The sequence below is a fragment of the Sminthopsis crassicaudata genome, chromosome X (assembly GCF_048593235.1).
Source record: "Sminthopsis crassicaudata isolate SCR6 chromosome X, ASM4859323v1, whole genome shotgun sequence".
In the NCBI taxonomy this organism is placed as follows: Eukaryota; Metazoa; Chordata; class Mammalia; order Dasyuromorphia; family Dasyuridae; genus Sminthopsis; species Sminthopsis crassicaudata.
The window spans coordinates 65,817,704-65,839,804 of NC_133623.1; the positions used below are offsets into that span (position 1 = coordinate 65,817,704).

At 39.6% G+C, this 22,101-nt stretch overlaps 1 long non-coding RNA gene across 1 annotated transcript in view; it reads left to right on the forward strand.

Annotated features, from left to right (window-relative positions):
• The first annotated feature begins 549 nt into the window (after positions 1–549).
• The window catches only part of LOC141548537 (uncharacterized), a 49,557-nt gene continuing 28,005 nt past the window's right edge, over positions 550–22,101 (forward strand). Inside the window, exons 1-2 of the long non-coding RNA XR_012483995.1 lie at positions 550–619; positions 13,540–13,720. This is a non-coding gene — a long non-coding RNA (uncharacterized LOC141548537). The remainder of the gene's footprint in view (positions 620–13,539; positions 13,721–22,101) is intronic.

Below are 22,101 nucleotides of genomic sequence, written 5' to 3' on the forward strand. Positions count from 1 at the left end.
TAAATCTGCATCATTCACCTTTTCTTCATTATGTTCTTACTCAACAAACCAATCAAGGTCTGCTGTGAAGCATTTGCTAATTTCTGAGGTATAAATACTCCAACTGAAAATGTAAGACTCGGTTCTCTTGAGCCCATCCGAGCCATCTCTAGCCCCTCTCCATAGAGTAGCGGTGATGAGTCATTTAGTCACAGATGAGTGCAGCAGTGGAGGGAGCTTCCGTACGGGGAAATAGCTACCCAAAGGAAAGTATCGGCCTGTGTAGAGGACCACAGAGAATGGGGGAACTCTGGGTGAGGTATAAGACCCTTCAGCCCAGAGGGAACCTGCTAACAATGTCTGGTTTGGCTCCCCATCTCCCTTAAGGGCTCTCGGCCTTCCTGAGAAGTCAGGGGTCGGTGACAGCCTGGGTTGTGATTGAAGCAGAGGGATACCCAGCAGAAGTGATACCACGTGGCAAATTACGTCCAATAGCGAGTTATCTAGTCCCAGGTGTGCAGGATATATTTAGTGCATGCCCAGTGTTGTTTTTTGTTATTTTAAGGGTATGAGGATATAAAAAGACTCCATTTTCCCACCATCTTTGGGAGTCCTGCCTCATTGCTTCTCCACTAAGAAGGTATGTTTTAATCACGCTGTGTGGGGGCTCTAGAAAGCAGGATATTTTAATCACCCCGGTGTGGGGGCTCTAGAAAGTAGGACACAACAGGTCTGAATCAAGGAAGAATACTTCCACTGCCTGGCTCTTCGAGCTTGGGGGGCAGGGGGAGAGTAGGAGGGATAGCCATGTGTAGGAAGAGGCCTTAATGGTGGTCATCTGGCTTACCCCTCTCCTTTTACAAAGAAGGAAATGAGCCCAGAAAGGTAAAACCTTTGGCACACCAAACCCTTCACCATCTGGCTCCAGCCTCCCTTTTGAAGCTTACGGCATCCTTACATCAAATCCTTCAGGATCCAGCCCATATGGTTTATTCACCAGCCCTTCCCCATCTCCAGTCCCCGTGCATTTGCACTAGCCATGTTCCTTCCTGGGAATATCTTCCCTCTTCCCCTCTCGCTTTCCGAATATCTAATTCCTTTCAAAGTTCCACTAGACCCTCCTCTCCTTGGTGAGGCTTTTCTAGCCTGCTGCTTCTGCCTGTTTGACACCCCCCCCCCCATTTTGTATTTACCAATATTTACTGATTTATGTACTTATTGACCTTGTATACAAGGGCACTTTCTCAGTGCTTAGCACAAATTAGAACTTCAATGTTTGTTGTTGGTTAAGTCACTTGCCAGAGGTCCACCCTGGAATGAGAAAACTGAGGTCTAGAGAACTGATGTGACTCACTGAAAGTTAGCCACCAGCTCTGAGGCCCAGCTTGCAGAAGTCACCCAGTCGCCTCCTGTGGCTAAGGAGGAAACTGAGACCATTGTGAGATTACCCATGAGGACTTAGGCCTGGAGCTGGTAGCCTTTCAGAGCTGTACTGTCTCCCTCCTGTTGCTGAGGAGGAAACTGAGGCTTAAGGAACTAAAGCAACTGCTGTGAGATCACACACAAAATGTTAGATTTATAACCTAAAAGGACTTAGAGGCCATAAAGTCCAATTCTCTGATACTGAGGAGGAAAACTGAGGCTTGGGGACATGCATGAGATCAGCCATAGACCTTCAGAAGCTTTAGAGTCCAAGCATTTCCAGTGACAATAGGGGAAACTGAGGCCTGGAGAGCTGAAGTATCTGATGTGAGATTTATCTCAGGCTACTAGACTTAGAGCTGATAAGACCTTCAGAGGCTTTCTAGTTAAAGCCCCTCTTATAACTTTAGGGGAAACCTGGGGACCTGAGGAGATTGATGTGAGATCACCCACATGATCCTTGGTCTACAGATGACAAGGCCTTCAGAAGCTTTAGAATCTTCAAGTCCTTGTAGTGGCTCTAAGCTATAGGGGAAACTGAGGCCTCAGGAGCAGGAGCTCCTGGACCTAAAGTTAGTGGGCTCTCAGAGGCCATGACTTCCACCCCCCCTCATTTTATAAAGGAGGAAGCTGAGACTTGAGGGGGTTGTAACTTGTACACTTTGTGACTTTCCCACACTGGTAATGAGTATCAAGCAGGATTTGAATCCAGCTCTTTTGACTCCAGAGCTTGTGTTCTTCTTCCACTACTGTGATCCCACCTCATTTAACCTCAGCAACTCCGATTCCACATCCCAAACTCTCTGCCCTCACCTCTCTTGCTTTGGGGGAAAAGGGCTGTTAGAAACTTAGAAAAATGGAAGGGGAGCTGAGCTGTCAGTAGCCTGTCATTCTCTATGTAGTACTTGGGTGGAAAAGCTTTCTTGGACCCCCGGTCTCCTCCACATCTGGGGAGGCTGTGCTCAAATGTACCCAGAAGAATCCAAGGCTGCATCCTCTAGGGGAAGAAATTAGTCCATTGTGAAAAATGTCTTCCATATCCAGAGGGACAACTATGGAGCCTAGATGGAAGCATACTTATTATTTTCATGTTTTTGTTAATTTGTTGGTTTGCTTTTTCTTTCTCGTCGATTTTTCCTTTTTGTTTTGATTTTTCTTTCATAACATGACAAATATAGAAATATATTTAAATAATTGTACATGTATGCTCTATATCTGACTGCTTGCTGTCTTGGGGAGGGGGAAAGGAAGGGAAAGAGGGAGAAAAAAAATTGGAATTCAAAATCTTACAAAAATGAATGAACTGAAAACTATTTTTTCTATAAATATGTATGATATTTATGTATATATCATTTATAGAATATATTTATATGATATATATCAATTATATAATATAAATGATATAAAATTAGATCAAAATTCTATTGAGAATGGGGGAAAAAAAAGAAATTAGTCCCTTGCCTGGGCAGAGAGAGAGGAATCTTAGCTTTAGTGCCTCCACTTTTCTAACCCTTTCGTGTTGATAAACTGTCCTCCTCCAACACCAGGAGTTGCTGGGAGGGATGAGAATTATTAGAATCTCCATTACCTCCAGATGAGGTAGTTGAAGTTCAGGGAGAGAGAATGCCCAAGGTAATAGGGCAGATCCCTTTATGAGGTGAAAGACACCTTGGGAGATAAGATAAGAAACATAGGTATGATTCTCTTCATTTTACACTTGAAGAAATTGCCTCATGGAGGTAAAATGAGGCAGCATGATGTGGTGCAGTGTCAGACCTGTGAATTGCAGCATTAATATTTGAGCAAGCCTGACCTGAGAGAAAGGAGAGACCTGGATTCAATCCCTGGCTCTTACATCATGAATGGGGATTCTGGGTAACTCGCTCCTCCTCTTATTGTCCCCACCAACTTGCTAAAAGGAGAACAGTTGGAGACCTGACGTTTCCCCTTTGGGAGTTCCTTATATCAATGGCATCACTCCACAATGAAACCCCAAGTCCGATCCCCTATCCCTCTGGAATAATTTGCTGGACTGGGTGACCTGAAGTCACATGCTAAGAATGCTTGAGAACACTAGAAAAGTAATTTGGCTTCAGAGACGCCATAGCACGAGTGTGCTAAATTGATCCAGTCTACAATTCAGCTCAAAGGACTGGCTCCTCTGGCTCCTTGTGGAGCATTACACCTCTTTGGGATGATATAACCATTCCTGATTGGCCCCTAAGTGGCCGGAGGGTGGCTCTAGTTCCACGTTGCATATTATAAATCATTAATAATATTCTCTCTGAGCCTCAGTGTCCCCTTTGTAAAAATAAGGACAATAACCTTGCACTGTTTCTTTCAGTGAGTTTCCTTGAGGGCAGATCTAACAACCTTAAAAGTGCCTCTGAAAGGAAGTGCTAAAGTCCACCTGGAGCCCATGGTTTTTATTTCCCCAAAGTGATTTCTCTCTTTTCTTGTGCCTCCGTGGCTTCATGTAAGGAGGAAACAAATGGGATGATGGAGCAGGTCTTTTCCTATAGCATAAACACAGCCCCTTCTGCTGCTCTCTTATGACCTTTTTATTACTCATTGAACTATAAAGGACTTTGGGTATCTTAAGTTTTTTATTTCAACAGAAAACACCTTGTTTTGCTGAAATCACCCCCCCACCCTTCCCCGAACCTTAGGTTTTATCATCCCTAAGGCTCCCAAACATGAGTCAGTCTGACGCTCTCCAGTTAAATGCTGGACCCCACATCTCCCTGTCCTCGGGAAGGTAAAGGAGCACCTTCTTGAGCTTCAGAAGGAATAGGAAGCTTTCAACATTTCCTGGAATTAGGACAAATACTGCATTTAACCAAACACTGTTGCTTTGAAAATGGCAAATGCAATTGTACTCTATGCTCCCAATTCCCTCTTGTTTATCTGGTCCCACTCAGTTTAAGAGGTTCTATTCCGAGGCTTTCCATCAAGTCCACTCTGACCTCCTAAGCAAGTGGAGAAACAGGAGAAAAGTAGTTGTTTTTTTTTTTTTTTTCAGATAAAAGTCTGAATCCTAGAGAATAAAGGCTACTTGGATAATGGACACATAAAGAGTCAATGTTTGAGTCCTATAAAGATCACCGTCTTCCTTTTTCTGAGCTAGGAGTGCCCTGCCATGTCTTTTCTTAGCTAATGTTTTCTGGTCCAAAAATGTATTTCTCCTTGTTTCTCCTCAGAAGGGAGGGAGAGAAAAAGGGGAAGGGCCCATGATTAGCAACCCTAAACTTCTCTGCCCTGTGGCCTTGACACCTATTTCTCTGCTTAACCATTTCAATTTACAGAGGGAGAAACTGAGGCTCAGAGGAACAAAGGGACTTGTCCAAGGTCATAGAGCTGGAAAAAGAAAAAAAAGATGAAATAGTATGTGTTGATCCATACTCAGTCTCCATAGGTATCTCTCTGAATGGGATGGTGCTTTCCCTTCCAAGTTTGTTGGGATTGGCTCAGATCACTGAATTGCTGAGAAGAACCAAGTCATCACACAGTCTTGCTGTTGCTGTGTACAATGTATTCCTGGTTCTGCTTGCTTCCCTCAGCATCAATTCATGGAAAGCTTTCCAGGCTTTTCTAAAATCAGCTTGTTCATCATTTTTATAGAACCATAATCTTCCATTACATTCATATACATAACTTAAGTCACTTCCCAATTGATGGGCATCCACTCATTGTCTAATTCATTGACGCCACAAAAAGAGCCTCTACAAACATTCTTGTACAGTTGGGTCCCTTTCCCTTTTTATGTTCTCTTTGGGATCCAGATCCAGTAGTGACACTGTTGGATCAAAGGGTATGAGGTTTTATAGCCCTTTGGGCATAGTTCCAAATTGTTCTCCAGAATGGTTGAATCATTTCACAATTCCACCCATAATAAAACCTTGGTTTGTGGTAGACTGAGGCATCCCCAGAGATGTTTAGCAGTAAATGGGAAACAGTACTAGACAGAGCTGAGAAGCCTTATCAGCTGGGAAATAATGGTACTGAGAAAGTTCTGTAGGTATTTGAGGGGTTAGATAGGTGTTCACTAAATGAACAGTCTGTTTTTTGTAAATTTTCTGAACAAGTAGGCTTATACAGAACACCTGGTGATATAAAATTGGGAGACTTGTACTTAGAAACTGAGACTAAACAGAAAAATGTGTTTAAATACAAAGATCTCTAATCAAAGAGGGAATATCCAAAGAGATTGCCAGATGACCTTGGGGAAAAAAAAACACTAAACACCCTAATAGGCCTCTATACACTCCAGGCCAGCCTGTAATGGATATCTATCAAGAAAGGATCTATGGCCCCAACAGGGAGGACTATGGGTGATTTGGATCAGCCAGGTGAGTGACTTATGCTAGCACTGATACCTGGCTGTGTTAGAAAGGGGTAGATTGCTGCGACGCTTTGCAGAAATGACTTTTGGTACATGTAGAGTCAGAAGGTGGTAAAGGCTGAAGTTACACAGTAAGGAGGCCCGAGAAGACTCAAGGGGCAGTTTGACCATGGTGAGGCTTTCATTTCGTGAGGACGTTCAATTTGTCCAGTGTACGATTCAGCTGAAAATTGTCCTGGCTTTGTGAATGGTGGCCCTCTGAGACTGATTGGGAGAAGCTTTAAAAGCTGTGGAATTAGATGAGATCTGATTGGAACAAGTGGTGATACAATGTTGAGAGCTGAGCACATGTCAGATCGGTCCAGGGTTCCAGAAGAGGCAGCCAACTTGGCTTAGTAATGGTTTAGAGGAAAGTAGTTGGAGATGTAAATTTTAAGGAATTATTGGGATAGCTAGATGATCTTTGGAAAGACACTGGGAGACCATGAAGATGGATAGATGAGAATGGGGTTTCAAAAACGGGGGGTCTGTGAGCCAGAGCTTTTCTTTCAGATTATTTTGATTACTCCTTGTTGTTCAGTTATTTCCATTGGGTCTGATTCTTCATGAGCCCATTTCCTTGGCAAAGATACCAGAATGGCTTGCCATTTCCTTCTCTTATGCATTTTACAGATGAATAAACTGAGGCAAATGAGGTAAAGTGACTTACCCAGGGTCACACAGTTAATAAATGTCTTTAGGCCAGATCGGAATTCGGGAGGATGAGTCTTTTTCAAGGTAACTGGCTTCTTTTGCAAACTTATGCTTGGATTTTAGGTTTTTCAGGACTGTATTCTGAAAAGGTATGGAAGGCAGCAGCAGATTGGTTGAGAGATCCATGGCACAGAAGAGGTTTAGAGGAAGCCAGGCAGAAGTTGTCAATTGCCACCTGCCAGTTTTGTGGAGCCACTGTCAAGCGTGCGGCTTAAACTGTCTCTTTGCAAGAAATGAGCACTGAGCCAAGAGAAAATAGCAATGTTATTCAGCTGCCGTGTCCAGAGGATCTCTGAGAAGCCGGGACTTTGATTGAGGGGCTGAGGCGGGGGGCGGGGGGGGGGGGGGCGGCGGACATACTATTAAAGTCGATTTGTAAATAACTAAGTTGCTCTTGCTGAACCAAGCTTGGGGGCCAAGGCAGAGACACAGATAGAGGAAATGATGTATTACGCACGAGGAGCAAGAATTAGGAGAGGGTGAGACAGAGACACACAGACTCTCAGCGAGAGAGAAAGAGATGGAGAGAAACCGAAAATAGGAGACAGAGAGAGAGTGACAGACACAGACAGACACAGGGAGGGACACAGAGGGAGGGAGAGAGAAAGGGAGACAGATACAGAGAGAAAGAGACAGAAATACCCCCCCCCACAGAGACAGACAGAAACAGATAAGGCAGACACACAGACACACAGAGACACAGAGATAAAAGATGAAGGAGGCTTAATGGCCATCCGTCCTCTATACAGGTGTCAATATAATAACTCTGAAGCACAGTTTTGACCCTGTCACTATTTTCCTAAAGAAACTACCTCTTGTCAAAGAATAAGGAACTTCAAAGAAACCAGGGAGAAAATGAAAAGGAAGGAGACTGAGTAGTCTCAGAAAGAACTTAAACTAGATTATAAGGCAAGAACATTGTGGAAGTATAAAAAGGATCATTTTGATTATTTCAAATTAAAATGTTCTTGTATAACTAGAACTTGTGTAGTGAAGACCAGTATATAAAGGCAGAAAATTGTGGGGGAGAACGTTTGTAGACAATCTCTCAAACAGAATGTGATTAGGTTAAAATATTGCTGTGGTATAGGAACTGAACATGCAAAAGAATTTGGATTTATGGAGGATGTTACCTATTTTCAGAGAAAAATAATAGAAAGAAATAAACAGTTATATATATATATATATATAACTGTTTATTTCTTTCTATTATTTATATATATATATATTTAAATATATATATATATATGTGTGTGTGTGTGTGTGTGTGTGTATGTGCGTGTGTGTGTGTGTAAAAGAAGCTACCTCTTGTCTCTAGCATTGACTCTACCCTGGGGTCTGGGAACCTGTTATTTTAATTTTTAGATTTTGTTGTTATTTAGTCATTTCCCTTGTGTCTGACTCCTCATGACCCATTTGGGGTTTTCTTCAAACCACCTGAGTGGTTTGCCATTTCCCTCTCCAGCTCATTTGACAGATGAAGAAACTGAGGCAAAAACAGAATGGAGTGACCTGGTCAGGGTCTCATAGCTAGGAAGTGTCTGAACCCCAGTTTGAACTCGGGAAGCTGAATCTTCCTGACTCCAGACCCAGCATTCTATCCCATTGTACCACTTAATTGGCCCGATTTTTTTTTTTTACAAAATTGTATTTTAACACGAGGATTTTCTTTTTTGACCATATGGATTTTATTTTCTGTATTTACAAGCACAAATCTGTTAATAAGTCTTTAGCCTTCACCAGATTGCCAAATGAAAAGGAACAATGGCTCAGAAAAGGTCATTAAGAGCCTTGGATCTAGGATAAAGCAGAAATTCATTTATTTGGCTTAGAAAGTCCTTCCTAATCTGCCCCCAGCCTACCTTTCCATCTCTTATTACATATTACTCCTCTTAACGCACTCTGTTCCAGCCAAAGCTGTTGCTTTGCTGTTCTTTGTACATGACATTCCATCTCCTGTCTCCATGGCTTTGTACATGTTGTCCCTTTGCCTGGAACACCCCCTATGACCCCTAACATCCTTTAAAGCTCAGCTTAAGGGTCTATCCATATTGTCTAACTCCCTCTCCAGATGTTTTTGTCCTCTAAAAATCACACACACACACACACACACACACACACACACACACACACAAATTTGGGTAATTATTTTCTCTATACATATAGATTGTTTCTGCTCCATGGGATATGAATTCTTTGATATGAAGGTCAGTTTTGTTTTTGTCTTTGAGTCTTTATCCCATAACCCAAAGCCCAGCACATAGTAGGTACTTATACCCCATAACACGATGCTTGGCACACAGTAGACCCTTACATCCCATAATGCAATGCCTGGAATACAGTAGACACTTACATCTCATGACGCCATAGAACATTTAGAAGCTCTTTGAATGACCTTTGACCTCTCATGTCAGGAAAGTTAGGAGGGAAGTAAGTAATAGTTCGGGGATCAAATTCATTGTCAACATTTCGGCAAGGTGATAGTTTTTCTAAGAAATCTGGGTATACAGGGACCCAAGATTGCAGAGTGGAACAATAGAAAGTCAAAGAAACCAGGCAACTTGATTTACTTAGGAAAGAGAGAAGTGAGGAGTGTACAAAGACAATATGTTGCAACTCTGTTGTCTTACCATGGCTAGGACTTGAAGTCAGGAAAACGAGATTCAAATCCTGCCTCAGACACTAGCCGTATGACTCTGCACAAACCACTTCAACTCAGGGCCTCAGTTCCCTCATCTGTAAAATTAGGAGCTTGGATTCAATGACTTCAAAGGACTGCTCCAAATCTGAGTCTGGAGCCTCCTGAAAGTCTGTCGGACCTCTGGGTGGGCAGTAGAGAGGTGGCTAAATTATGTCTCTTAAGAACCTACTGACACCCCAAAAGAGACTGCCGTGGCCCTGATAAAAGCTGGGAAGATGGTGAATCAGATGAAGATACACTTGGGTTCTGGTTCTTACGGGAGGGTCAGGAAACCCAATTAAGCACTATTCAGACCAGGGGGGCTGAACCCCAAGGCAACTCCTTGGTAACCTATTATTCCAGTTAGGGGGCCTTCTAGACCATAGAATGTACTTCCAGCAGATCACGCTAGCCACTTCAGTCATCCCCAAACTTCGGAATGGTGCTGTAGGTCAGGGGGGCTGAAGGAAGACGCTGATGGACCCAAGTCAGTATTTATCAAATGCTTACTGTGTTGGGGATACCAAGAAAGGCAAAACCTTCCTCCTCCTCCTCACAAGAAGCTCCCAGTATGATGGAAGAGAGAAGTATAGAAAAGCAAGCTCTACCTGTATAAATGGAAGGCGATCTCAGGGGGCAGGTAGCAGCTAAGGGACACTTGGAATAATCTTCATGTTATAAGCACCATAACTATTCAGACCGTGAGCAAGTTTATTTAGGATATTTTCATCAAAAATGGAAGAGATGTTTACTGATGTGGCCAGGGAAAACTCATGGGGCATGAGAAGCCATGGGGCATGGTGGAGATCAAGCAAGCTTCAGTCAAGATTTGTGGTAAGTCCCGTTTTTAACGCAGGTGAGCCAGATGGTCCTGGGCAGATTATCTGGGACTTAGAGAGAGTTTACCTACAGAGACCCCAAATCCCCGAATGAAGTTTAGCTTAAGAAAGACACATGAGCTTGTGGGCACTAGCCAGGAAGATGAGAGACATCTGAGCCAGATCTGGAGGAAACGAGACAGAGCACTCAATGAGAAGCCCCCCCCCCCCAAAAAAAAAAAAAAACCTGAAAAGTGGATTTTTTTTCCCCCTCTTCTATGGCTACAATAAGGAAGGCTGGGGGGTTTTTTTGTTTGTTTATTTTAAAGGCATATAAAAACACGTCTGACTTTTGAACTACAAGAGGTTTGCAAAGAAAGCCTCAGAGAGACTTCACAATTTGGTGTCCAGCAGGGCCGTGCCCGGAGGTGTCCGGCAACGACCCCGTCCCCAGCAGAGCACTTTCTAGCAGAGTCATGTCTGGCAGCCTCCATGCCCAATGGAGCAGCGTCCTGTGAAGTAGTGTCCAACAGAGCAGTTCAGAGGCAGTCACGGGTCTGAGAAGCCCAGGGGAAGCAGAGCCCTGACATTAATAAGAGGTATCAGTGGTTCAACTACATCAGATATGTGTGTTGCCTTTCTATGCAGGTGCCTAGACCATATGGGATCCCGGCATGAGCCTCCCAGCTTGATTATTCCCTTTGTATATGTGGTTCTTGCTGATCGGGTATTTATTTGCAGGGAAATACCTTCCAGATTGAAGAGGATAATGTGTTCTTGCAACTTTTCTTCCCATGCTATTGAGTTAATGGCTGGATTTGGAACTAAGCACATTTTTGACTGCTAGAAGTAAACAAGTTGCTTAGCTATGGGCTGGAGAGCATGGAGACTCATGGATTATTTCAAATCTAGATAATATTTCCCAGAGGTTCACTCTCAAGTGAATTGGGGTGAACCCCTAGATATGTCACAAACCACACCGATCCTAGTTTCCCTTCTCCATTACTTTTACTGCCAAAGCTCTCGCAATGGTTTGCTTATCTTGCTAGAGATACCTCTAGTTGGAATGGTAAATTTAATAGCAGGAAAAATGTTGGTCTGTCCATTGGGTTTTTTTTTTTTTTGTTTTGTTTTGTTTTGTTTTGTTTTTTTGCTCTCTTTCTTTTTGTATTAAAAAAAAATCTTGTGTGACCCTGGGCAAGTCACTTAACCCCAATTGCCTCAGTAAAAAAAAATCAGGAGAAAAGTCATCCTTAATAAAATCAAAGGCAAAAGAAGCTAAACTTCCTGGCATTCTCCATACCACATTCTGAACAGCTTTGGTAGCATATTGGACCGGACAGCTCATTTAGCTCCCAACTTGATGGCACACTGGATAGAGTGCTATTCCTGGAGCCTGGAAGTTGGAATTTGAATTCCAATCTGACCTTAGCTACTTACTGGCTGTATACCCCTGCTCAAGTCTTCTACCTGTCTCAATTTGCTTGACTATAAAATGGGTCTAATAATAGCACTTACTGTTCAGGGTTTTGGTGAGGATTAAATAAGGTAATGTTGGTAAAGTGCTTAGCACAATTCCTAGCACCTAATAAATACTTTGATAAATGCTTGTTTCCTTTCTTCCATCTCCTTATGCCCTATGTCCCTCCTCCCTCATCAACTCTGACATCACAGGAGAGAAAGAGATTATTGATCTCTTCTAGCAATGGCAAAATATATTCCAGAGAGCAACTCATTAGTCTTTTGAAAAGTGTAATTATATTCTAGACTTGACATATGGGTCAGAATTATAAGGTGGCAATGAGTAGTTTGGAATTGTTTCTAAACCTCCCACACACACTCGTGATGGGGTAATAATCAGTAGACTGGGTAATGAGCAAGAAGTCTCCTATGGGGTCTCATCTGAGATCCAGAAAGCTCCCCTCCCAGTCAAAAATGTTCTACCCCTTCCTCTGAACTGTTGCTTGCTTTCAGCAGGCCTCCTATTTGGAAATCAGCAAATTAAATGTCAAAGGGCATTAAAAGGAAGAATCCCCGACTTCTAGTCCTACTTTTGCCCCTAACTCACTCTATGATCTTGGAGAAGCAAGTCACCCATTTTCCCTGTCTACCTTAAAGCCTTCCTGGCTGTAAAATGGAGACAGTCAGACCAGATGACTTGCAGATCCCTTCCAGGTTTATAAATCTATGACTTGGGGGTTGTACTTTTGGCTGGACCATGAATTTAAGCAAGTAGTTTTTTTTTTTCCTTTTCCTCATCTTATGTGACTATTTGAAGGTCCGCAGAATAATAAGGGTTTTGAAGGGAAAAGGGACCTCAGCTGGGTTGTACAGCACAAAGTAACCATCAAGATGCCTCGTGGGAGACTACTTACTGTATGCTTTGTGAGGGCAAAGCATTTGTCCCATTTTCTAGATGAGATTTGCCTCTTTGCAACTTAGCCCTACTGTACCGATTTATGTCTCCTGGGCCCAAGCAGAACACTTTTTAAATTTAATCTATTGTATATTATTGTTGTTTAGTCATTTTGGTCACGTCTGACTCTTTGTCATCCCTTTTGGGTTTTCTTAGCAGAAATATAGAGTGGTTTGCCATTTCCTTCTGCAGCTCATTTTACAAGGGGGACACTGAAAAAAATAGGGGGAAGTGATTTCCCCAGGGTCGCTTGACTACTAGATGTCTAATGTCAGATTTGAATTCAGAAAGAGGAGTCTTCCTGACTCCAGGCCCAGAGCTCTATCCACTTCAGCACCATCTAGCTGTACATAGACTATACTATTTGAGTTTGGGGGCATAAGGAAATGGAATCATTTTTTGGTGAGAGGGAGAATTTGAATATCCCTTAACTCACATTTCCCAAGCCCATCTGCAGAAGACCAGCTCACACTAGCTGGGAGATTTATCACTGTATTTTGAGTGCTTCTCCCAATTTTTCAAATAGTCAAATACTTGCAGACCACTTTGGTACCTCCCTGAGTTTTCTCTTTTCCAGAACGAATGCTGGTTCTGGCAAGCCATCCTCACAAGTGTAGAGGCCCTATAAGCTTGAGGCCTTTCACCATCCAAAGGTTGCCCTCCCTCCTCTGAATGCAAAGCAACTTATCAGTGTCCTTTTTAAAATATGGAGCTCAGAGCTCAAGCCAATATTTCAGATGTGGTCAGCCCAGGACAGGAGACTCTCATTTCCTTTTTCATAAACATCGTCTCTCCACACAGCTCATTTGTGTTACTTGGCTACTACATTGCAATGAAGATACATATTGAGCTTGGGGTATGGTAACCTCAGATCATTTTCACATTTATGCCTATTTCAGCTTGCTCCACCTGTACCAGTGAGATTTGTTTCTTTTTAATTTTTATTTGCCCCAGTTACATATGAAAAGAGCATTTTTTTTTGTTATACATGTGCATTTATTTTTCTTTTTTACATATTTCTTTATAAATCATGTTGGGAGAGAAAAAATCAGAAGAAAAGGGCTAAACCACAACAGGGGAAAATAAACAGGAGAAAAAAAGTGAATAACATGTGTTGATTTACATTCAGTCTCCACAGTTCTCTCTCTGATTGGGGATGGCGTTTTCCATCTAAAGTTTATTTGGTATCTCCTTGGATCACTGAACCACTGAGAAGAACCAAGTCTGTCATAACTGATCACCGCACGATCTTGCCATTGCTACGTACGATATTTTCCTGGTTCGGCTTGTTTCACTCAGCATCGGTTCATGTAAGTTGATTTTTTTTTTGAACCAGTATGTATAAATTTTACTTTCCCCCCCCCTCTCCCATGGTATTGTCTGTCCCACCATATTCTCAACATATTGGAAATATCCTCCAACATTTGAAGCACTGGTCCCACTTATTCCCAATACTAGTTGTTCAGAGTTGCCTCTGGTTTTAAATGAAGGGTAATGGGAGTCTGGGGACATAAAGGGAAGCTGTGATGGTGAAAGTGTTTGAGATAATAATAGGAGCAGTGCTTCTTCTTTCTCAGTGGGCGATCCCTCTTTCTAACACTTGTCCATATACTGGAATCTCATTAATGTATTAGAAGGGACGAGCAATAGCAGGTTCTCCCAGTCAATCCCTACCCCATCACTTATTTTAAGAGTATGGGGACGGATGTCTGGAAACTGATATCCCAATGATGTGGCCTTTGCCACAGACAAGCTGTGTGACCTTGGACAAATCATTGAAATAGACTTCCCTTTAGAAAGATGAAGAGACAGAGAAAGAAGTTGAGAGGACAAGACCAGAAAACCACTAGATCAGTTGAAAGCATTGCCAACAAATTTCCCAAAGTCTTTCTTAATGGGGGGAGTGAAAGAGAATCTGGAATTCAAGATTTTAAAAACAAATGTAAAAAATTGTTTTAAATGTAACTGAGAAAAATATGAAGTAAATTTTTAAAAGTAAAGCATGGCTAACTTTTTGTCATATATTTGCATAAAATATGACTCTTGACAAATATTTTGTACCCCCCAAATGCAAAAAGATCGTTACTCTTCACTTCAAGGTATTTTTGTGTAAATACCGAGATAGCCAATATTCTTCTTCATAAAAATACATTGTCCATCTAAGAACATTTGCAAATTTCACAGCTGTGTCATCTTCAGTGAACAAAAAGGAAAAAGAAAGGCTAATTTCCAGTTCCTGAAAGAAACTTTGGCTGTCACCCCAAGGGAATCTCCAAAGATGCATGTTCTGGTTCCAGTGCTTGGAGCTGGGAAATCACAAGACCTCGACCAGAGCTCCTCACCTTGAGTTTCCTCTGAGAACAAATTGGGGAAAATACGTTTACTCTCTTCTGCGCATTGAGATGTTACAAGTGTAATTAGTCAGATGTGGAAATAGGAAGCAAGAGACCTGAGTTCAAGCCCTATCGGAGCCACTTACTGTGGCCACTTATCAAATGATATGAAGAGGTTTACTTGATAACCTAAAAGGTTCCTTCCACTCCTGATATTAGGTGAATTGTCCACAGCCTTAATTTAAATTAAGTGGAAAAAGAGTCAACAAATCAGTCATTGCATCTGTTTATAAAATGCCTGGAGAGGTGGCCTAAAGAAATCTTGTCATTGTCAGGTTATTCAGGGTTCAAGATGGGTTTCTGACACATCTTGGCTGTATGATCCCAGGTTAATCGGTGAGTCTTTTGGTAGCTTCCACACCGCCTACTGAGACTATTAATTACTAGATCTGCATCGGTAGCAGGATAAAGGAAGCTTCCTTGCCGGACTTCTAAACACTATTGAACACTAACCAGATGGAGTACCTGTTGAATGGGAGGCTACATATTGGGTGTTAATTATACCCCATATTAACACTTTACAGTGTTTATATCAGATCCTCACAAGAAGCCCAGCAGATATAAAATATGAATAATATAATATATTTTATAGATGATAAAATAGAGGCTGAGAGAGGGAAGATGACTTGCCCAAGGTCACATAGCAGGTGGGAAGGGGGATCGAAATGGAATTTCAACTTAAGTTTTCCCACCAAATCTGAAGTTCTGTTTGGAATATCGCACTGTCTCTGAGTGGAAGGTGGGCTTTGGGGACAGGCGGGTAGTGAGAAAGACCTTAGCAAGGTCCAATAAGGCAGCTTAGCCTTCTTTTTTGGGATTCAGCCAAGGTGCTTAGACACTCAAGTGGTGGCCCAGTCAGTGAAAAAGGCTTGGACTAAAACCCAAGGCTTCTGGCTCCTTTGGAACATTATGCCTTTCTTGGTAGTCCTGCCTAATGGTCTGGGCATTAACTATATGATTTCTGAAGATTCCTCTTGTAACAGAATGCACACCATGACCAAATCCCATTCAGGTGCTCCAGCTGCTCCCCCTGGCTTATTAACATATTTATTTATTTTAAACATTCATTTAAAAAATTTGCGTACTAAATTCTTCATCTCTTTCTAACTCTTTCCTTTCCTATCTCCAAGACATTTTTTTAACTCCTCTAGCATTTACCAGGCAATGAATCCTGAGATGACCTGTCTCTTGAGTCTGCCTACATACCATTAAGTTCAATTAATGTTCTGCCTGAATCAAATACGCTTCCCATTAAGAGGATGAAACAAAAAAACATGTAAAGCACAAGTAGCCCCAACTGGCCTCTGCCCATCAATTTATCATTTATTGCTTGGATGTTTATGTTTGCTGGTTGTCAGGGCTAAATGGAGTTTGTTTTTGTTCAGTCATTCGGTCCTGTATGACTGTTTGTGAATCTAAAGACCACGGTATACCAAGCCTTTCTGTTCTCCATTATCTCTCACAGTTTGTCCAAATTCATCTTCTTTGTTTCCGTGACATTTTCTATCCATCTCAGGTCAGGTAGATTGTGGTACAGTAAATAGAGGGCCAGACTTGGAGTCAGGAAGTCTTCTTCTTTTCGTGAATTCAACGTACTAGCTGTATGACTCTAGACAAGTCATTTAGCCCTGTCATTTTTAGTTCCTCATTTGTAAAATGAGCTGAAGAAAGAAATGAGTAAATCATACAAATATCTCTGCCAAGAAAATCCCAAATGAGGTCACAAATTGTCAGGCATTGTCATCAAGGGGAGGGAGTAGAGGGAGGGAGGGGATAATTTGGAAAAATGAATACAAGGGATAATGTTATTTTAAAAATTTCTCATGCATATATAATGTCAAAAAATTATAAATAAAATTAAAAAAAAAACAAATTGTCAGGTACAACTGAAAAGCTATCTACATCTCATCCTCTGCCATCTTTTTTTTTTCCTTTTGCCTTCAATCTTTCCTAACACTGGGGGATTTTCCAATGAGTCCTGTCTTCTCATTATGGGGTCAAATATTTCATCTTCATCTTCCATATTTAACATTGATCAATCTGATCTCCTTGCTGTCCAAGGGACTCTCAAAAGTCTTCCCCAAGACCACAATCCAAAAGCATTGATTCTGTGGTATTCAGTTTTTCTTATATACCAACTCTCCCAGCCATACTGGAAAAAACTCTTCCATATAAACCAACTCTCCCAGCCATCCTGGAAAAAACTCTTCCATATAGACCAACTCTCCCAGCCATACTGGAAAAAACTCTTCCATATAAACCAACTCTCCCAGCCATCCTGGAAAAAACTCTTCCATATAGACCAACTCTCCCAGCCATACTGGAAAAAACTCTTCCATATAAACCAACTCTCCCAGCCATACTGGAAAAACTCTTCCATATAGACCAACTCTCCCAGCCATACTGGAAAAAACTCTTCCATATAGACCAACTCTCCCAGCCATACTGGAAAAAACTCTTCCATATAGACCAACTCTCCCAGCCATACTGGAAAAAACTCTTCCATATAGACCAACTCTCCCAGCCATACTGGAAAAAACTCTTCCATATAGACCAACTCTCCCAGCCATACTGGAAAAAACTCTTCCTTAAAGACCAACCCTCCCAGTCATACTGGAAAAAACTCTTCCTTAAAGACCAACTCTCCCAGCCACTGGGGAAAAAAAGACACCTAGCTTTGAGTATATGATATCTTGTTGGTAACTTTATATTTGTTACTACTATCCAGATTTGCCATAACTTGTCTTCCAAGGAGAAAACATATTTTAATCTCATGGCTGCAGGTACCTTGTGAACCCAAGAATATAAAATCTGCCACTACTTCCATTTCTTCTCCCTCTATTTGCCAGGAAGTGAGGGGACCGGCTGCCAAAATCTTAACTCTCCTCTTCCACCCTCATCAAGAAGCTTCTTAATTCTTTACTTTCTGCCACCAGAGTGCTGTCATCTTAATATTGATGATATTGAGATATTGTTGATATTTTTCCCTGCAGTCTTAATTTTATTCCTCCAGCTTTGGCATTTCATCTGATAAGTTAAATGAGGTGACAATATATAGCTTCATCATACTTCCTTTTTTCAATCTTAAACCAATCAATTGTTCCACATTTAGTTCTAGCTATTGCTTTACAGATTCCTCAGGAAACCAAGTCAGATGAACTGGTATGCCCATCTTTGAGAACTTGCTACATTTTATTGTGATCCACCACAGTTCAAGGCTTTAGTGTAGTCAGTGATGGAGAGGTAGATGTTGTGTTTTTTTTTTTCTGGAACTCCCTTGCTTTCTCCATGTACCACTGTGTGGGCAATTTGGTTTCTAATTCCTCTGTCTCTTCAAAAACCAGCCTTGGGATGGAAAATGTCAATCACATCCAGAGAGAAAACTGTGGAGATTGAATGTGGATTGAAGCATAATATTTTCATCTTTTTGTTTGTTTTTTTCTTTCTCATGTTTTTCTCCTTTTGGTCTGATTTTTTTTTGGTACAACATGACAAATATGGAACTATCTTTAAGAGGACTGCACATATTTAACCTATATCAGATTGCTTGCTGTCTTGGGGAAGTAGGAAGTAAGGAAGGGAGGGAGAAAAATTTGGAACACAAAGTCTTTCAAAAATGAATGTTGAAAACTGTGTATTTGGGAAAATAAAATACTATTGAAAAACAAAAAAAGAAGCAAAACAAAACAAAACAAAAACCAGTCTGCTCTTCTAGTAATTCTCAGTTCACATATGACTGAAGCCTAGCTTGCAGAATGTCAAACATATCCTTGCTGGTGTGTGAAATGAGTTCAGTTTTTAGGAAATTTGAGCATTCTCTAGCTTTGCCCTTCTTTAGGATCGGGACCCAAACTGGTCTTTTCCAAACCCCCCGGCCACCATTGAATTTTCCAAATTTGTTGGCTTATTGAGTTCAGTACTTTAGCAGCATTATCTTCTAAGGTTTTAAAGAGTTCAGCTGGGATTTTATCACCTCTACTAGCCTTATTGTTAGCGATGCTAAAGCTCACAAAAAGGAAAGAAAAGCACTTCCATTTCATTGCATTTACAATGTGAGAGGCTCCTCATCATAGTATTTGTAGAGATATTAAGAGGCCAGAACAGCTGATGGCTGCTAAGAGTGATAGAGGATAGGATCTAATTCTCTCTGATCTAAGCAAGAGCCCTAGGAGGTAAACCAGAAAGCTGGTTTAGACATTTTAGTGATGAGGAAACAGTCTAGAGAAGCAGTGGTCTTTTTATTTCAGAAAAGATTCAGAGATTTCCATGGGGTCACACAAGCCCAGATATCTGGTCTCTCTGGTGATAAGGTCTGCTCTTTAGCCACTTCATCATGCTTCCTGCCATTAACCCCATCATAATGATTCTTATTGTTTGCTTTTGTTATTGATGATGGTCTTGTGATTGTTGTGGGTCTTTGTTGTTGTTGTTATTGTTATTCCCTGGCTCGGTGGACAAAGGAGTTGGGAAACTGAACTTGATGTCCTGAACACTTGGTCACTGGTAGTTTGTTAGTTCTAGAGACTGGAAAGGCAGTGTAGTCCAGTGGAAATATATTAATTTTAAAATTAAAAGACCAGCATTTTAATTCCAACTTCGATACTAGCTATGTGATTTTTATCAAGCTGTGTTTTAGCTCTCTGAATCTCAGTAAAATGAGAATGTTGACTTCTATGATCTCTGAGGTGCCTTCCAGTTTTAAATCAAATGGATCCTCCTTCCTTCTGTCTTATCCCATATGCCCAATCACTTCTAGGGAGATTTCTTCTTAAATAAACAAGCTAGCCTAAATGGGATCTCGAAAGCCATTTTGCTGGACTAAATGGCTTTCGAGATCTCATTTAGTCTTTAATTCTTAGGAGGAAGAACACAGGGCTTAAGTCAGAAAAGTTGAGTTGAAGCCTCAGTTATGATACTTAGATAATAAGATATAACTTGACTGAGCCTCATTTGCCTCCTGTAAAATGGAGTTCTTTGTCCTATATTCGTAGAGCTGTTGATGGTAAGCAATTTGTAATATGTAAAGTGTTATAAAGCTATATGTTACTTTTATCATTCTGCTCATTAGTATAAAAACCTATTTTTTATAATTTATAATAAAAATATGTAATATAATATATCTATAATAAAATATTTATAATAAAATTATTTTAAAATTTATAAAAGCAACTAGATTGTATAGTAGATATAAGGGGCCTAGAATCTGGGAGATTTGAGTTCAAATCTTATTTACATTTACTAGCTACATGATCTTGAATTTTCTTATAGATATGATATGGATAGGATAATAGTACCTCTCTCCCAGAGCTGTTATGAAATAAGATAATTGAAAAAGTACAGTGTTTGGCACACAATTATGTGCTACATAAATGTTATTTATTATTACTGTTATTATTGTTATTATTATTATTGTTGTTACCAGATTGAGATGATCTTAGTATAGATTGCTACCCTGCTATTCATTTATGTTTAAAGAACTATTGGTGGAAGTGGGAAGTGCTTCAATCATTCTGGAAAATTATCTGGAATTATATCCTAAAAATCACTAAAATATTCTAGTCTTTTAACTCCCAGCTACTAGCAGTAAGCATAAGTCCCTAAAGAGGTCAAGACAGAGGGAAAGGCCATCTCTGAATAAAAATATTGGTCACAGCACTCTCTGTTTTAGCAAAGAGCTAAAAACAAAATAGTTTTCCATCAACTGGAGAATGGCTGGACAAATTGTGAAATATGAATGTGATGGAATATTATTAAGCCATAAGAAAGGAGAAATATAATGGATTCAAAGAAACAAGGAGATATTTTACAAAATAGAGAATGAAAGAAGTAGAATCAGAATAGTTGGTGTGATTATCACAATAATGTGAGAAGCAGCAATTCTGAAAGGCTTTATATTTATTGTTAGCTGAAGGATATTATCATTTTTATTATTAGTTGTAGAGTATGTTAGAGATATGCATTATTAAATGATTTTTAGTAATTCTAATTTTTGTTTTTAGTATTTTTTCATATTTAGTAGATTAGTTACTTAGTATTTAGTATTTTAGTATATATTTTTATTTTATATTTTACTACATTAGTGTTTAGCATATATATTTATTAACATATATATTATATATGTTACATATATAATATAACATATAAATATATATTTAGTATATTAGTATTTAGTAACTTAGTTACTTAGTATTTGGTATTTTAGTATATATTTTTTATTTTATATTTTAGTACATTAGTATTTAGTATATTTATTTATTAACATATATTATATGTAATATAATATATAAATATATATTTAGTATATTAGTATTTAGTAACTTAGTTACTTACTATTTAGTATTTTAGTATATATTTTTATTTTATATTTTAGTACAATAGTATTTAGTATATTTATTTATTAACATATATTATGTTATATATAATATAATATATAAATATGTGTTTAGTATATTAGTATTTAGTAACTTAGTTACTTAGTATTTAGTATTTTAGCATATATTTTTATTTTAGATTTTAGTATATTATTATTTAGTATATTTATTTATTAACATATATATTACATACATATGTTATACATATAATATAATATATAAATATATATTTAATATATTAGTATTTAGTAACTTAGTTACTTAGTATTTAGTATTTTAGTACATATTTTTTATTTTATATTTTAGTACATTAGTATTTAGTATATTTATTTACTAACATATATTATATGTAATATAATATATAAATATATATTTAGTATATTAGTATTTAGTAACCTAGTTAATATGCATATTCTTATATGATAGAGGACAACAAATATATGCTCTATATACATAGGTATTTATTATACTTGATATATAAATTACATGTTTATATGCTAGGAGTGTGTATATGAATGTTTTGTATATATGTATGTCTTACAACATTGATTTAATGTAATGGCTTTTTTTATCTCAGTATAGACAACTCCTTGCGTGGAATCTCTTTTCACTAAAGTAGATTAGTAAATGTCCTGAAACTAATAAAGTTGCTTGGGGGAAGGAGCACTGGAGATACTTTCTGAGAGTCATGAAGCCAGGGTATGTCAAAGGCAGGATTTGAATCCAGGTCTTCCTGACTCCAAAGCTTGTTTTCCTTCCACTGCAATACATTGATCACGACTGTTATTATTGTTGCGATCATTATCATTATCATCATCATCATCATCATCATCATCATCATCATCATCGCTGCTGTTATTGCTATTAGCACATGGTGTTTTGAGGAGGGTAAGATTTATGCAGGTGTCCTAGAGAAAGGAAATTCCA